The sequence below is a fragment of the Notechis scutatus genome, chromosome 5, assembly GCF_049901735.1.
Source record: "Notechis scutatus isolate UNSWTSFEM ecotype Mainland chromosome 5, rNotScu1.2, whole genome shotgun sequence".
Taxonomy (NCBI): Eukaryota; Metazoa; Chordata; class Lepidosauria; order Squamata; family Elapidae; genus Notechis; species Notechis scutatus.
Window position 1 is genome coordinate 76,507,030 of NC_142013.1, and position 27,615 is coordinate 76,534,644.

The window sequence follows — 27,615 nt, forward strand, 5'->3', positions numbered from 1 at the left end:
ATATGTAAAGATAATTCTTTGTTTATTGTTTATTTGGTGAAAACTGAAATGCGGAGATGCTGAAAGGTGTGCTTTAAATGAGGACTGTAGTAATATGTTGAAGAATGGATGTGAAAATAATGTTATAAATGTTAATAACCAAGAAAAAGGCAGTTATAGAGTAAATACTGTAATAATTATAATGGTACAACTGCAGCTATAGAATTACATCCAAAACAAAAATTAGTGTACAACTTGAGAAGATAGAGACCATTAAACTTGTGGTTTGATGGAAGTGATGAAATTCACAAAAGGGAAGGGTAAAAAAAAACAGTAATGCTTGAAGCAGTGAACAATTATAATAAACACATGAATGGTTACAGAATAGTATGGATAATTATAATGAATGGTGTTTGTCTAAATTACATTTAACATGTCCACTTATCTCTAAATGATGTAAACAAGGATATATGGTTTACATACTTGAATCAATCATTTCCTATCTTCTTAAGCACAATATTTTCCAGAACAAATAGATCACATCTGTGAGTCATCAAATCATCATTGTTAGCAAAATGTCATCACCTAATATTTTGCATAATAGATTACTTGTCTGTTTCTTTTATAGTCTCCTTTCTCTATGTGTATCTCAACTTTTTCTTTATTGCTCTTTTTCTTCTAACAAGCTTGACACTGATTAGTCAAGATAAGCTTCATCAGACCAACAGGGTATACAAAGCAGAGTATACAACAGAGTATTCTGCCAATTCTTAATTAATCAATCCAATTATCATATTGAGTAGTGAGATCTATGTCTTGAAGAAAGTTGCAATTGATTTAAAAGTTATAAATTGACTCTAAAAGAAGTCAGCTTCCATAGCACATATAAGCTGATCACATGTAAAGGAATAGGGGACTCAGGCAATTAATTGAAGACTGCAAACAAAAAAAATGCAGGCATGGATGTAGAGTTGACCTGTGGGCACTCACAGTCTGTTACCTCTCAGTTCCTGAGCCATGTGAGTTCCCAAGTTACAGGAAGATGGCTCTACTTAAAAGATGGTCACCTAAAATTTGAATGTTAGGTTGGATAACAGTGTGTTTTGATATAAGGTAATAGAAATATTACTATATGTGGAAAAAATAACCTACATTATCTGGCATCCATCCACACCTCAATTAAAATTAGGTGTATGTGGGCCACACTGTCATTGTTTACAGTAGTATATTTATTAGACAAGAAGCTAAATGCGTCTTTCCAGCATAAATATTTTGCCAGTTGCTACTTCAACTGCTAATATTCATACAGCCAGAAAATAAATTACAGGTTGGTCTTGTGTGATTTAAATGCAGCATGAGATCTGCCACAAACAAAAGAAATGTTTCTCTGTTGGATTTCTTTCTGCATCATTTACTCCCTGCAGTTTAGAGCAGATTAATGTGCTTATAGACTGATTGCCATAATTACTCTGCCCTGCTGCTCCACTATATTATGCAAACAAATGCTCAAGATAGGTCAGAAGAGAGAAGATTCCAGACTGGCACTATTTAGCTTGTCTTTGTGAACTCTTATACTTGGGGGGTGGGGGGCAAATCTTCAGGCACCACTTGAGAAAAGTCATAGCTTCTTAACATCTCTTTTTTACGGAATTAAAAGTTGGGCTCAGCACTGTAGTATACAAATTGAATACAATTATATTCAGTTTAGGGAGAAGAGAAACAAGATACACACTGTTTCCATGACAAAATGACTTCCCTCAGCCTAATGGGGAAGGAGGAGTAATTCTCCCACTTCTTTGCAGTTTTCCACATGTTCCCAACCTTGACTCTGGAGAGCTGGAAACTCGTGGCAACAGATTTGTGGGTGTTCTGGGGGTTATAAAGAAGGGGGATAAATGGAGAGGAAAGTCCTATTGTGGAAGCAGACATCTGCTGGTATGACACTGAATTTTGTTCTTCTATGATAGAGCTGTTCCCATATAGTGGAGCAAATTAAACCTGGAGTAAAGGCTTAGAAAGATGAATGACATGATCATAAGAACAGAGGTGTGTGCAAATAATTTAATTACTTCTACGGTAAGAACACTTCCTCACCACCTTTATCTAAAATACTGCCATCCAACACCCTTTCGTTACTGCATTTGGAGAAATTAACCTTGCCCTGATCCAGTATCTTGCTATTGTTAGACAGCTGCTTTCTATTTCCATTAGCTACAGTTTAAATAAGTCTGGTTAGGCTAATGATAACGATGTCTTCTGGGCCTCTTTCAGCAAAATTGAGTGCCCAATTAGGAGACATGGACTTTCATGTTCTGTTCTTAACTTTGTGTACATTTTAACATTGAAAAACAATTAAGAAAAACTTGAAATTCAATTGTTCAATGTTAAAATGTACAAGATTAAGAGGAAATTACAAAATTTAACTAGTTTTTGTACTCAGTTAAGTGACAATCATGTTATGTTTTCTTTATCATATTGCAATTGCAATGAGTGGATACAATATTCAGTATACTAAATTGCTGAATATAAAGAGAATAGGAAATGGGTTATGATGAAAGAGCTATTTGGTTAGCTTCTAGTCCATGACCCCCTTCATGAAGGAGATCACTGAACATTGAGCCCATTCTCTAGAATATTAGGGTGTTTTATGGTCACTAGTATGTTGGGTTATTTTACTTTATTATGATTAGTGACCAGAATTCAAACAGGTTCATAGTACATGAAATAAAACAGAATAATTTCCAAAATCACTAATGCAATTACAATGCGTTTGGCTCTACAAACAGTATATCATAATTAGACAATGTTCACAGGAACTGCATCATTGTTTGTAGCTAATTTTTAGTCAAACCAATGAACTGATGTACGCTACAGCTGCTATAATCCTGGAATTGCTTGGCTGAACAATCAAGAACAGTAAATATGTCCATTTCCCTCCAGAAAAAATTAAGTTGACAACAGTTGTGGGATTCAAAAATATTTACTACTGTTTCTGGGGGCGTGGCTTGGTGGATGGTATTTTGCCAGTTCTCCGAACAACTCAAAATTTTAGCTACCAGTTCTCCAGAACTGGTCAGAACCTACTGAATACCACACCTGGTTTAGAACTGACATCAATTCAATTCAGTTCAAAGAGATTAGTCAGTTGGTGAAATTACAGAAAGGTATGAAGATCAAGAATAAGATTGGTTCCGGTTTGCAGGGCTTCGGCGGCAGGCAGGAATCCGCGATCGTGCACGGTTTCTGCCTGGGCTCGCTGCTGGAGCGTCTCGAGCCACTCGGCTTTGGAGCTAAGCCACCCTGTAGAGGTGTGCGAAGAGGGGGGAGATCCCAGCAGGCTTGAGGGAAGCCACATCTTTCCTCCCCAGCTGGCTAAACTCCCTTTCCCGAAGGCGGTAAGAGCGGCGGTCAGAAATGGCTGCCTCAAAGAAGCACTCAGCTGGAAAAGAAAGTGCAGGAGGAAGTTAAGAAGTGAAAGTTTTGGCTGACCGGGATAAGAAGCAACAACTGAGATACCCTGGAATTTAAATCTTATAAAAGATACATCGCTCCCAAAGAAGATTTGGAAGCAGCGAATGAAAGTGAAAAGGGAAAGTTTTTTTTTCCTCACTCTCCTTCCTTACGTTGACAGCAGATGAATGAGAAATCGGAAAAATCTACTTTGGCACCAACAGGTAATTAAACTGGATTAAATGCCAAGGGGACAATAAAGATTTCTGAACACTTTAAAAACTTTTTTTTGCTGTAAGTGGGAAGGGAGAGGAAAAGAATAAGAGCAAGATTTGGCTGGAGGAGGCCGCTTGGAATTTAAAAGAATCTAAAGTTAAATCATAACAAGACTTCTAAAAGATACATTTTAACTGGAACTTTGTAACTAAATAGTAACCCCAGGAAGAGAAAGTGAAAAAAGAAGAAAGTGTTAAATGAAACAGCTTGTGTGTATTTGGATTGTTTGGTGACTTTGGGACTTCTGGAAATTATATTTGAATGATTAAAAACAATTGGGTGGTTGTTTAATTTTTTTTTTACAATAGCATCACTTGTGGATGAACTGAAAATGGAATTTAAAAAATGTAAAGAAGAGGAACAAGAAGGGAAGGACTCTTTTGGCTCCGTTTTTCATTTCTTAGAAATGGTGATCTGTACCTATGAGAAACTACAAGAAAAGACTGCGCAATAAGAAGATTGGGACAAAAAAGAAGCCATCTTTAATGAACAAGTAACTTTATCTGGGGAAGAAAGGGGAAAGGGGGGGAAAGAAAATGGAGAATTTAAGACCTAAAAAAACAACCAAAAAAGGGAAAAATAAGGTGAAAAGTGGATATAATGTTAGAAAGCAACAGAAAAGGGGAATACAGAAGAGGGAAATAGAGGTGGAGAGACAAGTGGGTAAAAAAGGTAGAGTGAAGAAACAAGGGAGGAAGGAAGGGAAGAGAAGTTACAAAGATTTGGAGCAAGATGTAAAGAAACAGGACTTATTCAGAGATAATGGGTAAAAATATAACTGAAAATGAGATTCTGCAAAGGTACATAAGATTGTATTGTTATACTTGTATTAGAAATAATGTTAGAAAATTGGAACAATATACGATTAAAAATGGGATAAAATACTTAGTGTAATTTAGTGAAATTTTTTTGAACAAAATAAATGAAATGAAATAAATGAGAGAATTGAATTAGGAAGGAATGGGAACATTTTAATTACACAATATTTTAAAATATAAGTGAAATGGGGGGGAAGTAACTACACAAAATTTATAAGTGTTCCCGTAGAAGCATGATACTTATTTGAAAAGTAATGTGTAAAATGTTTAAGATTTAAATGAATATTAATTTTAACGATAGAGTTTATTTATTTTATTTATTTATTTATTTGATTTGCCAATTGTTTACAAGATAATAAGTATAAGTGTATACATAGTTGTGAATACATGAAATGGGTACATATAAGAAAAATAAAAGAATAAGAGAAACAATAGGACAGGGACGGTAGGCACGTTGGTGTGCTTATGCACGCCCCCTACAGACCTCTTAGGAAAGGGGTGAGGTCAATAGTAGACAGTCTAAGGTTAAAGTTTTTGGGGTTTGGGGAAGAGACTACAGAGTCGGGTAGAGTATTCCAGACATTGACCACTCTATTGCTGAAGTCGTATTTCCTGCAATCAAGTTTGGTGCGGTTTACTTTGAGTTTGTATCTATTGTGTGCTCTTGTGTTGTTATGAGTTGAACTGTTATGAGTTGAACTGGCATGGATTGTTGTTTTAATTATATTATACATTTATAATTTCTTCTTTTCTTAAAATATAGTGTGTAGCTTTAGAATGTACTAAGCAGAATCTGAATGAAAGTTATGTATTATATTAAGTGTTATAAATTTAGGGGAAAGATATAAAGGCGTCATACTCCAATCAGTGATTACAGGAGAAATTTTGTTTTAATGAGAAAAGATAATAGACAGCTGAAACAGGACAGACAAAGGATATAAGTATAATGATTTAAATTGAGATGAAATAAATAAAATAGAATTAAGAGAGTTAAAAGAGGGGAGAAGCTATATAGAAAATGTAGAATGGTAATAAGATATGGAACGGTATATAAAAATGAGCATGAACTTGAATTTGTGTCTGTACGAAGAGATGTAACCTGCGATCAAGCTGCTTTCAAAAAAGATGTTTTATGTTTTCATGTTTTGTGTTTTCTTTGTTTATGTTTGTTTTTTAAAAAAATCAATAAAATTTTTGAAAAAAAAAAAGGTTGAGCTACTAAAAAAATCTACCTGACTCTGTGGTTTCTTCCCCAAAACCCCAAAAACTTTAACCTTAAACTGTCTACTATTGACCTCACCCCTTTCTTAAGGACCTCACCCCTTTCTTCCCCAAACCCATTTTTTCTGTAGGGGGTGTGCATAAGCGCACCAATGTGCCTACTGTCCTATTGTTTCTTTTATTTTTTTATTTTTCTTATATGTATCCATGTGTTCATAACTATGTTTTTACTTATACCTATTATCTTGTAAGCAATTGACAAACCAAAATAAATATAAATAAATAAATAAATAAATAAATAAATAAATAAATAAATAAATAAATAAATAAATAAATAAATAAAAAATACAAGGGCCTGACTCACCTGAAGACCTGAAGACTGCTAAACAAAGGGTCATGGCACTACCAACCAGGTCAAGGAGATACGATAGAGAAGAAAATAAATGTCCTGTTCTCCCAAAAAACCATCCAAAGTGTACTCCCAATTGAAGTGCAATAATATTCTGTTGCAGTAACAGCAGAGCCACCAACTGCAGAAACTGAACAGTACTGGTAGGACATATGGGAGAAAGAGTGAAAAGGGGCTGTAGGACCTGAGAGAAGACAACAACTTTTCTGAACAAAAACCAGTCACTATCACAGTAGCAGACATCCAGCAGTTGGTTAAATACATGAAGAGCTGGATGGCACCCAGCCCAGACATGAAATTAACGGTGTGTATGAATGTCTAGCAGCACAGATGAACCACTGCTAGTAGCAGATTCCCATGCACATTGTAAGCTCATGGAAGTACAGTGCTGATAATGAAAGACCCCCAAATTGAACAGCGCCAGCCAACTAATATACCTGCCTCCCCACAACATGAAAAACCCTATAAGGCATCATAGCCACCAAGCTACAAGACCATGTATATACATGAGCACAGCTGAGAAGGACATTGGGAACAACAGCAGATGTTTATAGATAGAGCAGTTGCCCAAAACTCAAGATGTAGGCAACTCATTCTGAACATAGACTGGATTGAGCACAAGGAAGCCTATGACTCAATGCCACACATGGATCTGTGAATGCCTGGCATTATACAAAGTCAACATGACACCAAGAACTTTCCTCAAGAACTCAATGGGACTGTGAAAGACAACATAGAACTCAAGACAGTTCACACAAGCATCCACCAAGGTAATGCACTATCCTTGTTGCTGTTCTGCATTGGTTTGAACTGCATCAGGCAGATAATAACCAATACTGGATATGGATTCAAATTCAAGAATGGAATTACTATCAGCCAGGACCTCTACATCATCTTGTATACAAAGAAGGAACAAGGCATCAACTCACTGATACACCTGATCCGACATGAAACTACAGTGAGGACACCAGGTTGTCATTCAGACTAGAGAAGTGTAGCTGCATGGTAGTGAAGACAGTAAAGAAGTTAAGACTGAAGGGGTAGAATTACTAGGGTCACACAGAAGATATATAGACCAGTTACAAGTACTTTGACATCTGACAGTCACATGGGAACCATGATAAGGAGGCAAGGAAGATAATAACATCCAAGTACCACCAAAGGATCATACAAATCCTGAAAAGCTAGCTCAATGGGAAGCATGTTTTATCAGTCATAAGATACCCTGCCAGTAAAATGAGCTGGCTAAAGAAGGACATGGAAGCTGCCAATGTGAAGACTGGGAAGCTCCTCATAATGTGCAAAGGTTTTCACCCGAAGTCCAGAGACTATATACCAGATGAAAAGTCAAAGCCACTGTCATGGATGAAACACAGAGCATCCAGGAGTACATCAGTAAGATGGCATGAAAAGATGACTTCCTGAGAGTTTGCCTTAGGTTACAGCAGATGTGAGAGAAAGATCAAGCAGAGGAAGTTCCATGAAAAGACAAGATCCTGCATAGGATGTACCATTGACAGAGAGCTGAAGAGGTGTACATTGGTACACCTCAAGGTTAACAATAGGTGTATTTGTATTTGGCTGGACTAAAAGACAACACTGAGACACTGATCATAGCAGCACAAGAACAGGCAATAAGCACTAGGTCTACTCTATAGAAACAAGGTGCAGATTATGCAGAAAGGCATCAGAGATATTCCAACACTTAGTGTCAGAGTATAATATGTAGGCAGGGACAACATGCATTGAATGACACAACTAAGAAGCTGTATTGTGTACAAGAACATCTGTACAGAATATGAGCTAGATAGGACATCCCACAGAAGGGATGGAAAAGAAGATAACTAACCTCTTGTGGGATTTCTAAATCCAGACAGACAGGCATATAATAGTCAAGCAACCAGGTACCATGATAATAGAAAAAACTAGAAGGCAACGATTATGATAATAATCTGTCAGAAATGACAGAAACATTAGGAACAAGGAGTAGGAGAAAATGGAGAAGAACCAGAGTCTGGAAAGGATGTGGAAATTAAAGGCCAAAGTGGATCCAGTAGTGGTAGGGCAATGATTCCATCCATCCATCCATCTTGAAGACAATTACATAGTGTGACTAGTATGCTAGTTTAAAGAAAGGGGGTGATTGTGAGATGGACAATGGTCTTGTAGGTGCTGACAAATAAATGACATTCAATATTGATTTAGCTGCAGTATTAATTCCTTGCCATGATAAGATAGGAATGAACGAACACATGTAGATTAGAAGAACAGCATCACTGGCTGCCTGTATATCTTGAAATTCTCAGAGCAAAGAATCAAGGTTAACAATAGGTGTATTTGTTATTAAAGTTCTGGTCTCTTTGTTTATAGCTAATGTTTCCCACTTTTTTATTTCATTTCCTCATGCAATATATTGTTATCAAATTGACTGCACATTGGGCATGAAATGCAAAGGCCACATGCCAGTTCATTATTTCTGTCTTTCAGGTTAGATGCTATGAATACACTCTTCACACATGGTAAATGCCAGAAATAATCCTTGTGTTCAATCTATCTCCTGTTTTATTCATAGTCTTTGGTTTTATATTTATGAAGTAGAGGAATAAAACTACCACAAATACTTCTGCTACTTAGAAGTATCATCCAAGATAGTATAATGTCTTTTATTAAGAATTATATTTCTTGAATTATGTAATTCGATTAATTATGAAAGATTTATGCTTAGAGTAAATTAATATGTTTTAAAAGCAAAACACATTTTCCTTAAATTTATATTAAATTATTCAGGTTACATTTCCCCCCAGTCACATATGCACAAACTATAAGGCAACCAACTATGCTGAGAGAAAGTTGCAAGGTTTTACCTATACCCCATAAGTTACTCTGAAGTTATTCTTTTACAGTTACTGCTCAGGTTAGAGCCTTTCTATGCGGAATGCTCACCCCACCCAAATACTTCAACATTTCAATAATTCCCAGAATTTACCATTCAATATGTGAGTTGAAGTCTTAAAAATGCCACTTTGAAAAATACTGACTTACATCTTTATAAGTAGCTTTGAGATGTCTTGTACTTATGCATATTGATTAAAGGAGGGAAGGGGTACTGAAATCCAATGGACAGTGTACAATTCTATGCATTCTACGGCACTAAAATTTACATTTGAATAAACATGCATAAGTTTGTACAGTTGCTGTTAAGATTCTAAATTCTGAGTACATTGTAAATAAGTACTTCTCTTGAACAGTAACTATAATTTTCTGCTCTACATCCATATAATACATCTATTTTAAAATTGAAATGAGTTTTGAGAAATAGCTATGCTTTAATATACACATAAAGTGCCAAGAGAATTGGATTCAGTGGCTTACCAGGCTTTTATGAATATCCAAGCCAGTGGGAAAATGGTAGGAGATAATAGTTTGTCAGGTCTCTAGTTCTATAAAGATTGAGCAGGAAATGTCTATGGAGATTCTTAGTCATCCAGGTCATGGTTGTCCCAAAGGTGCTTTTTCAAGAAGCAACTGGACTTTCTGGTTTTTCTTTGAGGATGTTTCACTTCTCATCATCCTCTGACTGGATGGTGTGGAATAGAATGATTCATATTCCTTGCAGACAGATGGTCATTTGCATTCTTTTAACAAGTCATTAAGGTCACCTGGAGGTTTATTTGTGTCATCAGGGTCACTGAGTGTTGAAAATGGGTGTGGAGCCTTCTTGGAACTGTTGAAAGGACGGTGTTGTAGACTGGAGATAGATGATGTCAAAGAAATCATTGTATCAAAGGTGTCTTCAAAGAAAAATCAGAAAGTCCAGTTGCCTCTTGAAAAAGCACCCTTTGGGATTGGGCAGGAAAGAAAAAAGTCTTTCATGTTACTAGGATGGCAAGAAAGATGGCAACTTTCCAATAAGATGTTCCCATGTAACCAACCACCTTTTTAGATTTAGCAATTAACTAATATATAAATAACATAGGCTAATATGACACTATGTGTTCATTGCATTGAGATTTCCTGGTTTATTCATATTTTAAGAATGAAGGAGTTGTGTTTGTGTGTGCCTTTTAGAAATGTTTATTTTCATTAGACAGAAAAAGTTATTAATAGGGAGCACTGGTGCAGGAAAGTAAAGCACAAAGAAAAAAAGTTTTGTTAGAAATAGCTTTGATGCATAAAAGTAAGGTCTTTGTTTCAATTTCTTCTTTATTCCCATGCACATATTATTTTCAAATCATGAGTACAGAGAGTTATTCATATTACTCTGAATATCCACACAATGACATCCACACAATGGGACATTTGCTAACCTTTAGCCAGAATTTGATTGGGTGATCCTAGCCAAAGTATCAAGGGAATGGCTCATCAGAAAGAAAATTACATTCTGGAATACTTGGCTTTTTTTCTTTCTTTTAGTTTGATAACCTGATAAACTAATCAAAACTGTATGCATTTTAACAGAAATCAAGAATGAATGAAATCAAAGGAAAGATGAAATACAAAAATAGTCGTGACTTGCCCATAATCTCCCTCTGCATCTCCCTCCGCTGTCAAAATAGTCCTCATTTAGTTTTGTGAAACCCCTGAATTACTCTATACCACTTTCTCTTCTTTTAAAAAAGTATCTAAACTAACAAAAAGGAGGAATAGCCATGGAAAAAATAGAAAGCTGAAAATAAGATACAAGTTAGAGAAGAAAAAGAAATACAGCTGGTCAAATCATTATTATTTTTGTCTAAAAATGCCTGCAAATGGTATTATACTGTCACATAATAAAAGCCCAACAATGCTAGTTCATGTTCTAAAAATGAATTCAATCCTTATTTTGGACTATAATTATAAATGTAAGTGGCATTATTCCTTATAGGTGGTCCATAAGACAGATATATTGGAACACTTTTTGGTATTTATGAAAATAAGTGATTTTTTTCTTTTGTATTTATTATACTTTAATATAATTTTAAAACTCATCACACCTATACATTTAGTCATGCGTTACACTTAGTCATGCAATCCAGATTTTAAAACTCCATAGTATGAAGGCTTTATGGTTCAGGAATATTGTAACAATATTTATAAAATTGAATAGGGAAGTTATTCTCTTTCAATAGCATCCTTTCCAATCTCTAAACAAGTGGTCAAGCTCCTGCAGGAGAAAATGTTTATAACTGGGGTAAGTGTTTTCTAAGCTTGGCTTTCCTTGTGTAAACATTTTATTACCAGACTAGATAACATTAGTGAGAAAGTTAAGTTCATTTGCTGTCTCTATATAACAGCTGGTCTTTGTACCAGTGGCTTTAATTGGAAATATTGTTTTTCCTCAATTACCATGCAATTACCTGGTGATAATTGTGGTGATTAACTGTTAGTTCTTGCTTATTTGGGAGATGGTTAAAATCAGAGGTAGAATATATTCAGGGACACATAGAAATAGTCCCTATTTATAAATCATTCATAAGGAACGCTAAAGTTCAAAGAAAGAGGTAAACAGCTCTGAGTATGTACCGCAGGATAGTAGCATCACCTTCTCTCCAGCAACAACTTTACCGTACTTCCCCAGGACTGTGGTTATTTTCTTGACTGAAGATGCAACTTGGGAAGGGACCAAGACACCAAAATCAGGTCTTTTACAGAATGAGTTTGCATCCAGTAGCACTACTGATTTGAACAATGTACTGAAACATATGCAGAAGTATTTCTTTAGAGTCATTATGAAAGACCTTAAAATAGATTGCACGGCTTTAATTTAATTGGCCTATCTGAGCAAAAGCGGTGCTCAGCATTGTAGATGTCTGGCAATGTGGGCTGGCAGTTTTTCCGTTACCATCTGCAGCAGCCTCTGCTCTGCTGTAAGAGAAACACAATTCACCTAGTGAGGACATTTTTTTTTTCTTCATGCCTTCTGTTACTTCTGGAGCACATAATGGATGGCCAGACAGTGGACTCCCCTTGGGTCGACAGTTTTGTAATTCTTAATAATAATTTGAACTTCATTTTCTGAAGCATGGACAAAAATATGGCTATCTAAATAATTCTGAGCCATACTATCTAGCTGCCTGTGAAGAATGGAATATAACTGCCAAAAATCACAATATTGCAAAGAAAAGGGCAATGTGCAGCATACAAAACCACTTTTCAGAAGTCAGAGTCTGCCAATCCAAAATCAAATAATAGGTTTGGTGGTCCTGACCTTACTATATAACCTCAAACCTAACAATGTTCCTTCCATGTTTGACTCACAATTTGTTAGCTATTATGTGGTTTCTAGAACTTCAGATTATGCATATATATTCTGTGTGTATGTGCATGTGCATGTATGTGCATGTATGTGAATATGTATACACAACTATAAATATGTATACAAATATAGTACGGCCGGAATAAATGCTAGCCTTTATGGTATACAGGATTTTGTTACTGTTCTGAAGTTTTGTTCAAATGGTGATTTCATGGTGTGATATTACTACTTGTAATACGGATCTTTGGGCATCCTATGGCAATACCCTGCAGTCTTAAGCTGCTTCTATCCAGATGCATTCAACTCAGGGTCTGCTGCAAAAGCAGTCCAAATGAAACAACAAAGGCTACCATATATTAGGCATGTGCAAAATGTTTTAAGCTCAGTTCATTTTAAATTCAAAACACCCCCATCTGGAATTCACAAGCAGCTGTTTCCCAGTTGAACACAAATTACTTTCCATGACTGTTTCAGTTTTTCTGGAAGTGCTTCAGGCTCCGAATAAAGCTGTTCCATACTTGAAAGGGGCCATTTAGAATTGAAACAGTAGTTTTTGTTTGAAATGGGATATTTCAAATTCAAACCAGGTCCCATTTGAAATATTTTGGATGCCAAAATATTGGCATATCAATTCATTCATAATGCACCAGGAGAGAATGAGCCCTTCTTTCAGTGGTGGTATTCTACCAGTTCAGCCCAGTTCTGCAGAGCTGGCAGCAGTGATGAGCAGCTGAACCAGTACTCTCCACCACTCTGCTGTTGGGCCCACCTGCCCACCCGAGCTCCCATACTCATCCTTATCCTCTGAATTTGAAGCGCAGCTGCTTTGCACGGCACAGAAGAGTGCCGAGCGGCAGCTGCTGAAGCAACTGGGATCATGCAGGCTTGCAGGAGATGAGTTAGAACACCTCTGCACCCGTGCAAACGCCTCTGCGCCTGTGCAAAGTGCGCATTTGGCACACGCATGCACACAAAGTATGTGCACATGCACAAAGCATGCCCACCAAGCCCCGCCCACCAAACTGGTGGTAAAAATATTTGAATCCCACCACTGCCTTCTTTATATTGCACTTGCACTGATGAGATTGAGTAAAGCATTTAGTTATTTTTATGAGATATGAATGAACTGAAAGTCTCTTGTAGTTAGTATATACCATGTGACTACTCAGTTATATAGCCATGCTCCCCAGATCATTTTGCTTATATTACTAATCTACTAGCTTCTACTCAGGAATTCTTAATTTAATACACAATAAATAGATATCTTATTAAAATACCTTTTACAGTTTTTTATCATTTTATAAATAAGTCACCAAACATACATAATAGTCTTCCTCTTCTCTTATTCCCCACAACAATGACTATGAGATGTGACTTGAGCTAAAAGAGTTACTGGCCCAAAGTCAACCAGCTGACTTTCATATCTAAGTTGGGCCTAGAACTCACCATTTCCTGGGTGCTAACCTGGTGCCTTAACCAGTAGTGACTGTCAACCAGCTTTCAAACAAACTGCTTTTTTTAATGTAGAATAGAATGATAAATGCTTTATCCCTCTAGAACAGGGGTGTTAAATTCCTTCCTGTGGGCCGGAAGTTTGACAGCCCTGCCCTAGAGGTTTGAGCAACTGGGGAAAGAAAAAAATTCTAACATTGTCTGGACAGAGAGAAATCTCCCTATACAAACATTAGGCACATGATAGACTTCCTTATGTGACTCATCGGTAGAAAAAGCAATTGTTTTCTGACAAGCACAAAGTCCACTGAATGACCAAATATTAAAATATACTAATTATTATGATTAAATAATTAGTAATCAGTAATAATTAATATGAGTGTAGGAGGAAGCATTAATGGCTAATAGTGAAATGTGAGTCATGGCAAAAACGTTTTCCCTTTTATGCTTCCATGGCAACATTGCACTAAAATGTTTAGGACCACAATATCAAGAAGCACATGTCATATTTTGATGTAATCTTGGCAAATACTAGTATAATGAAGCCAAATGTAATGCTTGAAGCTGCAAATTTTAGGACTAATACCAAAAAGATAGAATTACTTTAAAACAAACAGTTTTCCTATATAAAGTCATAGAACCAAGTCAAGATTAACATACTTTGAATCAAAACTAAAATTCATTCAGCATAACCATTGAAAATGGGTATTAAAGTTAAATACAGTGTACTGATTACATATAACCTCTGTTTGTACCTGCCTTTGACATTCAGAATAGAAGTAGTGTTGAAAAAGTAAATTTAGAAGCTAGCCATCACTCTATATAATTGATTCTCAGAAGGTTTATCTTCAAAAGCTTGGGAGAAGGGTCCAACTTTTTTGTGATCTCATTCAAATCCCATTGAAGGTAGTGAAAGACATTTTATTTCTAGATTTCAAAACAAAGTTCTCGCTAGAGCTTTGACTTAATCTTTTCTTTTTTCTTTTTCTTTTTTTGAAACAGACCTTGGAAACCTGAAAGAGGGAATGACAAAATATGATTCTGACTGATTGAATTCAAATAGATTTATACTATATGAGATTAAAATAAAGATACATTCTGAGAACATGGTAGTATAAAATGTTACGTGAGATAAAGATCTTGTACTCACGGTGAAGAAACAATTGTAATATCCTTTCACAGTAGGAACAGGTGCACTCACATTTTTTTCCCATTTCCCCATCAAAAATTGCTGTTGTTTGCAGATTTCTCCCCACCTTCAAAATCAATGCTATTTTTAACAACTATAGTTTAGCTGTAGTTACATTGCAGATTTTATATTCATGGTGTCTATTATTCTTACTACTGGTAATACTAGTAAAATATCTTTGTAATGTAACATAAATATCACACTCACGTTTTATTTTTCATTTACTTGCCACTATGTATGAACCTAAACTCCCAGAATCCCCAGCCAGCGTGCTGGATGGGAATTTCTGGGAATTGAAGTCCATGTATCTAAAAGTTGCCAAGTTTGAAAAACTTTGCACTATGCCACGGGTGTCAAACTCACATCATCATGGTGGCATCACATGATGTATTGGGACTTTTTCCACCTTTGCTAAATTGGGCATGGGCATGGGTGTGGCCAGAGCATGATGCATCCTGCCCATGGGCCAGGAGTGTGACAGCCCTACACTATACCTTTTAATATTCAGCAGATTGTAACAACCTATCAAAATGCTGGTGTTTAAGTGACTTTGCTACTCAGTTCTGGCACTTATGTGCATTTAATTCTGCTTTATCCTTCACATTTGTCAAGAACGCAGATTTTTAAAAACATTTTATTCCCCTCCCCCTCCCTAATATGCACAATTTTCCTTGCTTGCTCTTTTATATGTTACCAGTTTTTCTTGAAGAACAAAACAATAGTTCTTCAATCAATTTAGTCAGGTTGAAATTGAAACTTTGATGGTATACTTTGCTGAATTAATTGCAATACTAAATCTGAATTTAATGAAAATTAAATTGGCTTCCAAAAGCTGAAAATGTACTCACAAATAAATATAAATATAACTCACAAATAAATATATCCAAAAGGTTTGCATTTACTTGAACAATATGTGATACAGTTTGGAGAATCCGAATATATAGTAATTATTTGGAAGAAACTATATGTATAGTTATATATAGTTACATATAGAAACTATATGTAAACTATATGTATTGAAAAGAACATTTTCTAATTTAAAAACAATATTTAGAAATATGTCTTGATATTGATTAAAATGCATTAATCTAAAATTGAAAGTTTCTACAAAATTGCATTTGATAAAAACTCTTGGACATAAAAAATAGTAATTTACCAGTTGCCATAAAATTCCCTTGATAATGGCATGAACTCAGCAAAAGAATAATACTTTCAGTGCATTTTTTGATAGAATTTCTCTTCCAGACCCTTCAACTGAAAAGTTGAAATGAACCCCACTTAGAAATCTCATTTAAGAACCTCTGTAAAGTCCTTCAGTCCATCTCCATTAGGCTAAGAGTTCAGGAATCCTATTGATTTACTGTGATAGTAGCAGGGATACAAAGGAATAAGAAGCAATCCATTTACTTGTAACACTTTCAACAGAATAAAGCACAATCTAAACTAAATAGAATTGTCAATTAAATTGGAATACAAACTTTTTCTATTGCTCTATAAAGTATGTCAATAGTAGTTTTGCTTTTAGCACAATTTTGTTACTTTCTTTGAATCCTAATACACATCCAAAGATTCAATATTTTTCTTTAATTAGATAAAATTAATATATATATAAATTGATTAAATAAATATATCTCTGCAATTTCTATAGTTTTAACCAATGAATAAGGAAGTATTACCCAGAGCATTCCATTCGAAGGGGAAGATTTGGTTTGATTCTGTTTTAAGAGGAGACAGAGAGAAGTGAACATATCCCAATACAATGTTAATCAGATTGACAATTCTTTCCTGAATCACATTCTCACTATTAATCATTCAATAGAGAACTGCAATCAAGAATGGCATTTTTAGCTTCCTTGCATTTTCATTTGCATTCCAGGAAGGCTTTACCCCACCCCCACCCCCACACATTTTTTTTCCCACTTTTAGGAAATTTATCCTTAGTTCTAGGTTGCTTCTCTCTTTGATCAGTTTCATTTCATTGTTTCTTATCTTGCTGTCTGATGCTTTGGAAAATACGTTTAACCCCCTCTTCTTTCTGGTAGTTCCTCAAATATTGAAATACTGTTTCCTCTTGTCCTTCTTTTCACTAGAGCAGCCATACACAATATATTGTGTAATACTGTGAAAAATATTATGGTAAAGTTAAATGATATTGTAAAATTGCCTATTTGATTACATACTAATGTTACTGGGCTAATTAGTAAGATCAAGGGAAAGTGAGAGGAAACAAAAGGCAAAAAAACAATATTACTGAGAAGTAAAGGGGAGATGATTTTGAATACTGACAAATGTTTTTGAAATAATTGAATTGTTTTGGCTTAAGCTATAAACTTGCTTCTATCACCTTCCTGATTTTACAATATCCACATTTTAAAATTTTATCACCAAGTAAGACTACTAGCAAACTCTGTTATTATGAAATGCAATGGCTTATTAGATTTGCTTTGAAATTTAGCAACATTGTACATTTCAAGCTAGTGTTATCTATTGCTTTAAGAATATGTTATCTTCTGCTCACCTATGTACCAATAAACACATTTCCTGAATTAACGCTTTTTGTGGGGAATTAATGGTTTTGGATTTGTGTGTGTGTGCTATAGTCTTGTCTGTAATGGGAACACAAATACAGCTGATTTAAGAAATCCCTTTCTAGAGTACATCCCCTTCCTGGGTTTTAGCCCCAGTGATGGTGGAATGATTTTCCTGGTTTTAATTTTCCTAGTTCCTGTTAGATGGATATTGTTAGGTATAACATTGATACCAAATATGGTTTGGGTGAATAAATATATAAAACTTAGATATCATGGTTTAAGTGCTTATCACTTTAAGCACAATGCAGCAGGCAATTAGCCGATTAAGGGTGCGGTTAGAAGTTACAATATAAGGAAGCATTAGAAGCTGGAAAGCTGTCTGTCTGATCTGGCTGTAACTGTCTGTAACTGTGTGCCGGCTGTAACTGTGTGCTGCCGCGACTAACTGTGATTACTGACTGTGAGTGCCTGTGACTGAACTGTTATTGTTTGCTACTGTTTGCTGAATATCCAGCGTTTGTTTCTCTGGAGAGTGAAACCGGAGGAGTAGAAGATATCTTTATCGGCTGATAAAGATATTGCAAGGACTCTTAACTTGGACTATACTAGTGAGTCTTACTGGATGGAAATACTGTGAATGACTTAATGGACTGAATGACAATGCTTAAACTCTAACTGGATTAAAAACTATTTAAACTACAAACAGTGTTTGTGTTCAGTGTGTGTATACTCTGGGGCCCTTCCGCTCTTCTTTGGTTGCCTGGTTTGACTACTGCTGCAATACTCTGCTAGGGTTAATCCTCAAACCCTAACATTGGTTATGGGCCCAGCAGCATAGTCTAACTAACCAGGATATAGCAGAGAGAGTTGGTGTGAGTTGCACATTACTGTAAAAACAAACTGTTTTAATTAGTTTAAAATAGTCAAAATATCTGAAGAGTAATGGCACAAGTAAATTTGTCACAACTGTCCATGATATCCAGGCTGGATGGAACAAACTATGTTTCATGGTCAATGAAATGTAGTTTACTTCTACGAGAGAAGGTTTGTGGGACATTATAGCAAACCCACCAGATGTGAGTAGCTGGGATCCTGCTAATGATGATGATAAAGAAAAGTTACAAGACTTTAAACTGAAGAATGAGCAGGCTTTATGCATCATAGGACTGACTCTCTGTGATCAGCAGCTTGTCCATATTCGTGGAGAAGAAAATGCTGCAAACTGCTGGGAGAACCTCAGGAAGATTTATGTTCGGGACAGTGTAGGAGCACATATAAATCTTACACGGAAGCTTTTTCGAACGCATCTTCAGAGGAATGGAGATATGTTAGTTCATTTAAACTGTATGAAGAGCATTTTTCAAGATTTGCAAGAAAAAGAGCTTATATTTAATGAACTGCAACAAGTCTACATAATATTATCTTCATTAGATCAAAGCTATGATGACTATGTGACTTCGTTGGAAGTATTGCCAAAAGAAAGCCTCTCATTAACCGAGATTACAGGCAGGCTACTAGAAGAAGCCAGAAGAAGGCGTGAGCGTGACGAGCTGAGAGAAAGATAAGAAAGAAGAGAAATTATCTTCAAAGCTTGAAAGAAACCAGCAAAGCAAAGTAAAGCACCTGGAAGAAGAGAATTTATCTTCGACGGCATACACAATTAAAAGTGTTTTAATTGTGGAGGCAGAGGACATTTGGCAAGATTCTGCAAAAAGAGAAAAAGCCAGAATGTAAAAAGCCAAAGAAAGCATTTGAACTAGCCATGTTTAGCAACTCTGATGTGAAGAATAATTTATGGGTGGTTGACAGTGGCGCATCCCACTGCATCACAAGAGATAAGACAAAATTTATAAAAATGTCTACAAGTTCTCAACATATATCACTTGCAAATGGCTGGAAACTGAAAGCAAAAGGTCAAGGTTTTGCACGTTGTCCGTACATAAACCAGGATATAAAAATGTTGTATGTACCGCAACTAAAGTTTAATTTGCTTTCAGTTAGGTATTAGATAAATTAGGTTATGTAATTACTTTTAAGGATAATAATTGCATAATTGAAAAAGATAACAAAAGGGTAACTGCAGCTTTAAATGGAACATTATATGTCTTAGATAATAGTAAGAAAGGGGAGGCTCAAACTGTATTTAATAATATAAAGCCTCATGAAGAATGTATCCATTTATTGCATAGGCGTTGGGGCATGTAAATTTTAAAATGCTAAAAACGTACAGTTGAGTTATCTGAAGGAATAAGGTTAAAACCTTGTGATAAATATTTGCGTTGTAATGTTTGCTGTGAAGATAAGAGCAAAGTATTGCCTGCAAATAGGCTAAATGGTTTCAAAACAAAAGAACCTTTAGAAGTAGTATTTGCAGACATAATAGGTCCAAAGAAACCCAGTATGGGGGTGCTAGATATATACTGAGCATTATGGATCATTATTCTAGATATGGGTTTTGCTATTTAATGAAAAGCAAAACTGAAACATATCAACATTTTTTTAATTGGCTTAGGTTTGCTGAAAGAAAGTCTAAACGGCAACTGATAACCCTGGTGACAGATAATGGTACGGAATTTATTAATAACAAATTCCAGAACAGACTTAAGGTAGCTGGAATAGAGCATAAGAAGTCTGCTCCATACAGGCCAGAACATAATGCTTTTATTGAAAGAAGAGGCCAAACACTACAGGCAATGGTTAGAACAATGTTAAATGATTCTGGGTTACCTGATTCTTTGTGGGGAGGCGACAATGTGTGCTAATAACATATTGAACAACGTTGTTAATTCAACAACAGGTGAAATACCATTTACCAGATGGCATGGCAGGAAACCTGATCTAAGTTACCTGCACACATTTGGTGCACCAGCATGGGTGCATATTCCTGCACAACTCAGAAAAAAAAGGGCAACATAGAGCTAAAAGATTTTTCTTCGTTGGTTATCAGGCAAACCATAGGGCATATAGATTTTGGGAGAAAGGCACATCTAAAGTGTTATGTAGTGCTAGTGCCCAATTTCTAGAACATGAAGGATGGGAGAAATTAGAACAGGATGCCAATAAAGATGTAATTATTGAATCCTATAGAAATCCCATTAGTTATCCCTGTAACTTTAAAAATAAAGTAAAGAGACAAATACAGGATGAAATAGTGCCCATAAAGGAAGAAACAGATTCAATAGCTGAACAGGATGAGGAAGATGAACAGGTAGTAGTTCAACAAAGTCCTCCTGTAAGCCCTGTAATTCCCAGAAGAACTACACGTGTATCTAGACCGCCTGATAGGTACCAGGCTAACACAGTGTGCCAGATTAATGAAGTTCCTAATTCTGTAGAAGAAATTAAAAAGTATCCTACTAAGGAAAAAGAAAATGGTATGCAGCAATGAATAAGGAACTGAATTCATTAAGAGATATGAAAGTGTATGAGAATGCCAAATTACCTGCAGGAAAGAAATCCATTGGCTGCAAATGGATATTTAAGGTAAAAACAGATAAGGATGGTAATTTAATCCATAAGGCAAGGTTAGTAGCCCAAGGTTTTAGGCAGAATGCTAATGACTATGATGAGGTGTTTGCACCTAGTCTTAAGGCAGCAACCTTGAGGGCAGCTTTAGTGTGGGCAGCTAGTAAAAACTATATAGTTAACCATCTAGATGTGGAAACTGCTTACTTGCACGCCCCATTAAAACATATTATTTATATGAAAAACCTGTTGGTATTAAAAGTGAAAATAAGGATAATAATGATTGTTGGTTGTTAAAGAAAAGTCTCTATGGTCTTAAACAATCAGGCTATGAATGGAACCAGTATATTGTAAAGGAACTAGACAATATAGGATTTAAAGCTGGTTTAGCCGATCCATGTCTGTTTAAGAGGGAGACAAATGGGAAAGTATCATTATTATTACTATTCACAGATGATATTGCTTTGATAACTGAAACTAATGATGAAGCAAATAAAATAATAGCATCATTAGGAAAGAGAATAAAGATCACAATTAGGGAGATAAAGAAGTATCTCGGTTTGAATATAAAGAAAACACGGAAAGGTTTTAAGATATCTCAGGAAGATAAGATAACCAAATTGCTAAAAGATTACAAGATGGAGCTTTGTAAGCCAGCTAAGACTCCAATGAGTCAGGAGTTTAGCAACACTGATGAACAAAGCCCTGAGTTTGATAAGGTGATTTATCAATCTTTAATTGGTAGTTTGAGTTATATTAGTAATTGGTCTAGACCAGATATATCGTACCGTGTGAATCAGTTGGCTAGATTCAATTCTGCACCATGAAAGACACTGGATTGCAGCTAAGAGGATATTAAGATATCTTAAAAAGACAATGAATTATTCATTGTATTTAGAACCAAAGGGTGATTTAATTTGTGTGCTTATGCAGATGCTAGCTTTGCATCTGAAAGAGACACTAGAAAGTCGACTTCAGGAACAGCCATAATGCTGGGTAAGACATTAATAGGCTGGAAGTCAATAAGACAACAGCATATAAGTTTGTCTACTATGGAGGCAGAATTCTCCTGTTTATCATTGTTATGTACAGAGTTAATAATGTATAAACAAATGTTAATTGATATAGGTATAACAGTAGATTATCCTATAATTATTCATGAAGATAATCAGGCAGCAATTCAAATGGCCACAAATATTGGAGTAAAAACAAGGAGCAAACATACAGATCTAAGATATCTAAACGTGAGACAATCTGTAAGAAGTAAGATGATTCAGCTAGAGTACTGTATGTCGGAGGACAATTTAGCTGATAATTTTACTAAAGCCCAAGGTGCCAGTAAGCACCAGGAGAGTTGTGAAAATATGGGATAAGATTGTAAGGTATTATATATTTATTTCACCCAAAAGGGGAGTATGTTAGGTATAACATTGATACCAAATATGGTTTGGGTGAATAAATATATAAAACTTAGATATCATGGTTTAAGCGCTTATCACTTTAAGCACAATGCAGCAGGCAATTAGCCGATTAAGGGTGCGGTTAGAAGTTACAATATAAGGAAGCATTAGAAGCTGGAAAGCTGTCTGTCTGATCTGGCTGTAACTGTCTGTAACTGTGTGCCGGCTGTAACTGTGTGCTGCTGCGACTAACTGTGATTACTGACTGTGAGTGCCTGTGACTGAACTGTTATTGTTTGCTACTGTTTGCTGAATATCCAGCGTTTGTTTCTCTGGAGAGTGAAACCGAGGAGGAGAAGATATCTTTATCGGCTGATAAAGATATTGCAAGGACTCTTAACTTGGACTATACTAGTGAGTCTTACTGGATGGAAATACTGTGAATGACTTAATGGACTGAATGACAATGCTTAAACTCTAACTGGATTAAAAACTATTTAAACTACAAACAGTGTTTGTGTTCAGTGTGTGTATACTCTGGGGCCCTTCCGCTCTTCTTTGGTTGCCTGGTTTGACTACTGCTGCAATACTCTGCTAGGGGTTAATCCTCAAACCCTAACAGATATCCTTGCTTTTTTATACTTCTTTGTCTTGTAAAAAAGACATGGCAAGAAAAAAAGACAGGACAAGACCACCACTTTGCCATGTTCTCTTTCACTTAAGCTAGAAAGGGAAAGTGGCAGAAGTTTTATCAACTTCACTTTTCTTATTGTCTAGCACTGTCTCAATCAACTGAACATCTTTTTTTAAAAAAAGATGCAGATTTTTACCCTTCCAATAGTCAACATTTAAAAAACATACGGGAGAGCAATCAGTGAAAGAATTAAAAGACATTCCTTCTCAGCATGCAATCGCCAGAGAGTTAGAATCATGTACCTACAATGAAATGAAGCACAGCAGCTAAACAGTACAACATCACTTGAAATGACACAAGTCAGAAAACACAATTTCCAGTGCATAGCAGAAAAATACAGTTAAAGGTTAAATTCCAGGTAGGTTAGGTGTAGATATAAGACGACATCATATATTGCTGCCTTGAAAAAATAGTGAGTGTTCTGGATTCATGCTGGGACAAAATAGCCATTTAGATTTTTCAAGAACGAAAAACACCCCCCAAAATAATTTCATTTTTGCACCTATATTAACTATTTTCTCTGAGACAGTGTCTTCAATTTTCACAGTGCTTTCTAAAATTCACCCTCTTTTGTGAACTGTTTAGAACAGAGATTCTCAGAGGAGTAAAAGGTTGTTTAAGATACCTTCAGGGACAATATATTTTTTTCCAATTACATTTTTCTCTTTTTTATTGGCAAGCACAAAACACACTAAATTTAAGTATTTCCATAATTTCATTTGGGAATTACAGAAATAGAAAGGATTCAAACTATTTTGTTGGCAGAAAGTAATACAATGCAAAATACAAAAGAAACAATAAATTGCAATTAGATTATATCAACTCCTAAACTAAGCATTATTTTCATGAACATCCATGAAGTGAAGGGAAAATAGGAGAAATGGCAATGCATACTTTGTAGAAGCTTATTTTCTGTTGTTAAACAATGCAGGCCAAAAATTAAACAAGGAGCATTAAAAAAATAAGAACACACTTTTGTTTCAAGGGAATTGACTTTGAAAAACAGTGGAAGATCCAATTTGGAGACAGAAAAGAACATTCATGATTACCTTTGCTAAGGAACTTGTTGGATCAATCTAGAGAGTTGTTGCAGAACAGAAATGACCTGGATCTAAATCTCAGAACAAAAGAAATTATTCAAATGAAAGTAACTGCAGGCCTACAAAGATATGGGATCCATTTTCTTGTCCTTCCTTAACTATGATCTCACTACTATAACATGCATTTGGGTTTAGCCCATCAGAAACTGCTTCTCAAGTCTATGCCATCAGCCAAGCTTACAGTATTTCTCTATCCAGGAAGAAGAGGCTTAGTAAGTTGAAGCAACAAATAACTGTGGCTTGGTCAGTTTTCCTGCAAAATTTGGCAGAAATTCCAAGACACTTGACTTGGTATGGCTCACCTTGACTGTTAGTCTTAAACTTGTCTAGAGACTTCCAAAGAAATGACCCAGCATGGACAATTTTTTCCATGTATGTGAGAATGAAGGTATATATAAAACAATTGATTATCAGAGCAAATGTGCCAAGTTCCTCTTAAACTCACAGCAATTCATTGTCTTTCCTCTATGTATTGATGGGTATTGATGTTAGGCTGATTGGACTGTAGTTTCCTGGAACTGTTTCCCCCCCCCCTTTTTTTTTTTTTTTTGAAGATGAGAACCACATCAGCTTTTTTTCCAGTCCTCTGGTAGTTCCCTGGTGCTTCAGAATTTTTTTGTTGGCAAGCTTAGAGAAGAAGAAATGAAAGGTTGGGGTCATAGACAGGTTGGGAAGAGATTGTGAGTGAAGGCCAACCTGCTGGTTTGGAACGATGGAACTAGTCAGGAGGAAACAAATATATCTTGGCTGGCTTTTTTTAAAAAAAAACATTTACTCATTTATTTATACAGAACAGAAAAGGAAAATAATACTAAAAAACAAGTGAGAGGAAATGTATGTCCACACAAAACAGTAACAGTAGATCTGCAGATCTGTCAACAAAGGAAACAAAAGCCACTTTATTGGTTTTATTCTACCAATCAAAGGTGACAAAGCAGGATCATAATTATGCAAAATAGTTTTCCTTAGTTTGATGTACGCATTAAATGGAAAATCCATTATTAACACAAGATCAGAATTGTCGATAAAACTCATGTGATAAAGCAGAATAGCTATCTGACACCTGGAAGTAAACTTACTTTACTTGAGAATTTGGGAAAAAATACTTTTATTTCCCAGAATAAAAATAATTGTATGAACATTTTTGGTATTTTGAATGTGTTTTGAATGTATTTTGGTATGGGAAAAGAAATTCTATAATTTACAGAAAGTGCATCATTTGCACCCTAGATCCCCCTATTGAATATTCTGGCTAGAAAGAAAATATTCAGCAACACAACCAAATTAGAAAACTGTACAGTATTCATGCTGTATACCACCTTTTTCTCTTCTCAGTCTCTTCTGTTGCATGTAGCATTCAGAGTGACCATTTGACCTTCTGAGATCTGGTCCTGAATGTCACTACATCACTACATTAAACAAACAACTTCCTGCTATCACAATAGCAAAACTAGACCTCTGATATTTTTCTTTATCTAATCGCTTTCAAAGGTCACTCTCAGAATGTAAATAGTGTAGCTACAAATAAATGCACACTTTTTCTTCACTGAATGAAGAAAAGGGATTTGGTGATTTCATGATACTTATTTTGATGGTCCTCTCTGTTCCAGGGTTCATTATTAATAACAAACAAAATGTTTAATTAAACATAGAAGAGAATGCTTGAAATTTTTGCTGAAATTATTTAAATGTTCTTAGAATTCTTAGATTTCTTCATACATATACCAAGCTGTTTGAAGCAGGATCACACAGGGTTTTCCCCCGGTATATTACAAAAGTTCTAAACTAAAGGTATTCCAGGTTCTGATAAGGCACAATTGAAATAAATAGACTCAAGGTAAAGGTAAGAGAGTCAACATCAGTATAAGCCAAGTCCACATCAGAGGTGGTATTCAGCAGGTTCTGACCCGTTCTGGAGAACTGGTAGCAGAAATTTTGAGTAGTTCAGAGAACCAGCAAATACCACCTCTGACTGCAGATTTTACAGTATCCTTCCCCTGCCACGCCCACCAAGCCACACTCACAGAACCAGTAGTAAAAAAATAATAATCCCACCATTGGTCCACATTATCAGTTTTTCTTCTCATACTTCTCTATGTATTTAACTGAAAGCAAACTACAAGTTCAGCATTTGATTCTTTATATTTTGTATACTTTTATACTTATTTTATATCTGAATAAGGTGGTATCTAAAAAATTTATGTAAGCCTAGAAAAGAGTTTTGTTATGCTCTGCCATCTGTCACCCAATCTGATCAAGTGCTTTTTCTGCCAGATCACATTATCATTCATGCAAAATACATTTCTATAATCATTGTTACATTATTCATATCCCACTTTCAGACTTTGGACAGATTACCCTAGTCAACATTAAATCCTACCTTTGATTTTGGGAATATATATGAAACAATCCTACATAGCATATTATGTCAGTCACCTGATACAATTAATTCACTATGATACTGCCATATGTAATGTGGGCATATAGTTTTAGACTGATACTTAAAATAATAAAATTTAACAGACTAATAAAAAAGGAAATAAGGGGGTGTGTGTGTCTGTGTGCGCGCCTCTGAGTATATATATTTGAATGTGTTTGTAAAAGCAAATGAAAAGAAAACTAAGTATATTTATTGTATTTATTGGAGTGTGTGTGTATCTAACTAAAATTCTTGTGAATATAATTTTTAACTAGATGAAAGAAGTCCATCAAAGGGCAATTTTTTTTAAAATTCAGGTGTTCAAATGGGCTCATTTGCAGAATGTGTCCAAAATCCAAGGCCCATGACTCTTGTTGAATTAAATTTGGCAAATTAGTGGTATACCTGATGCTACCATGTCATTGCCTAAAGATTCAATAGACCAGTTTCTTACTAGACCTCCAGTGGCTGAGTAAACTGTGGCTGTATTCATATGATCAGGGTTAAAATAGATCTGTTGTTTTTCCTGGTAATCTTTAATGGGCTTTTGCTGGTCATGACTGAAATGAAAGGGGAAGAAGAGATCATTTGTTGTATTTTAAGACAAGGTGATAATTTACTAAAACCTTTTATATTTTTTATGATGAAATGGAAAATCATTTTTTTATATAGTTGTCTTTTTTTTACAGTATTCTGATTTTTTCTTTTCATGTTTCTTTCTATTTTTCTTCTTTTCTTTTCTATACTTTCTATTTTCTATTCTTTTATTTCTTTAGTTTGCATTATTTTTATTCTTATTTGTAATCTTTAATAAAATTATGAAAAATGTATGTGTGTCTCTGTGCATGGATGAATCAACCCTTTAAAATCTTGCAAATGTAACTGCAGAAGTGTAACAACAAAATGTTTTTGCTGTTTTATACTAACTTCTAGGTTTTACCTGTTCAATTTGAAGGTGTTATTTAGCAACAAGACAG

The 27,615-nt window shown here is 35.4% G+C and overlaps 1 long non-coding RNA gene across 1 annotated transcript in view; it reads left to right on the top strand.

Moving 5' to 3' along the window:
- LOC148130542 (uncharacterized) overlaps positions 1–27,615 on the top strand; it is a 77,639-nt gene that overhangs the window by 49,674 nt on the left and 350 nt on the right. The gene's annotated exons all lie outside the window — the stretch shown is intronic.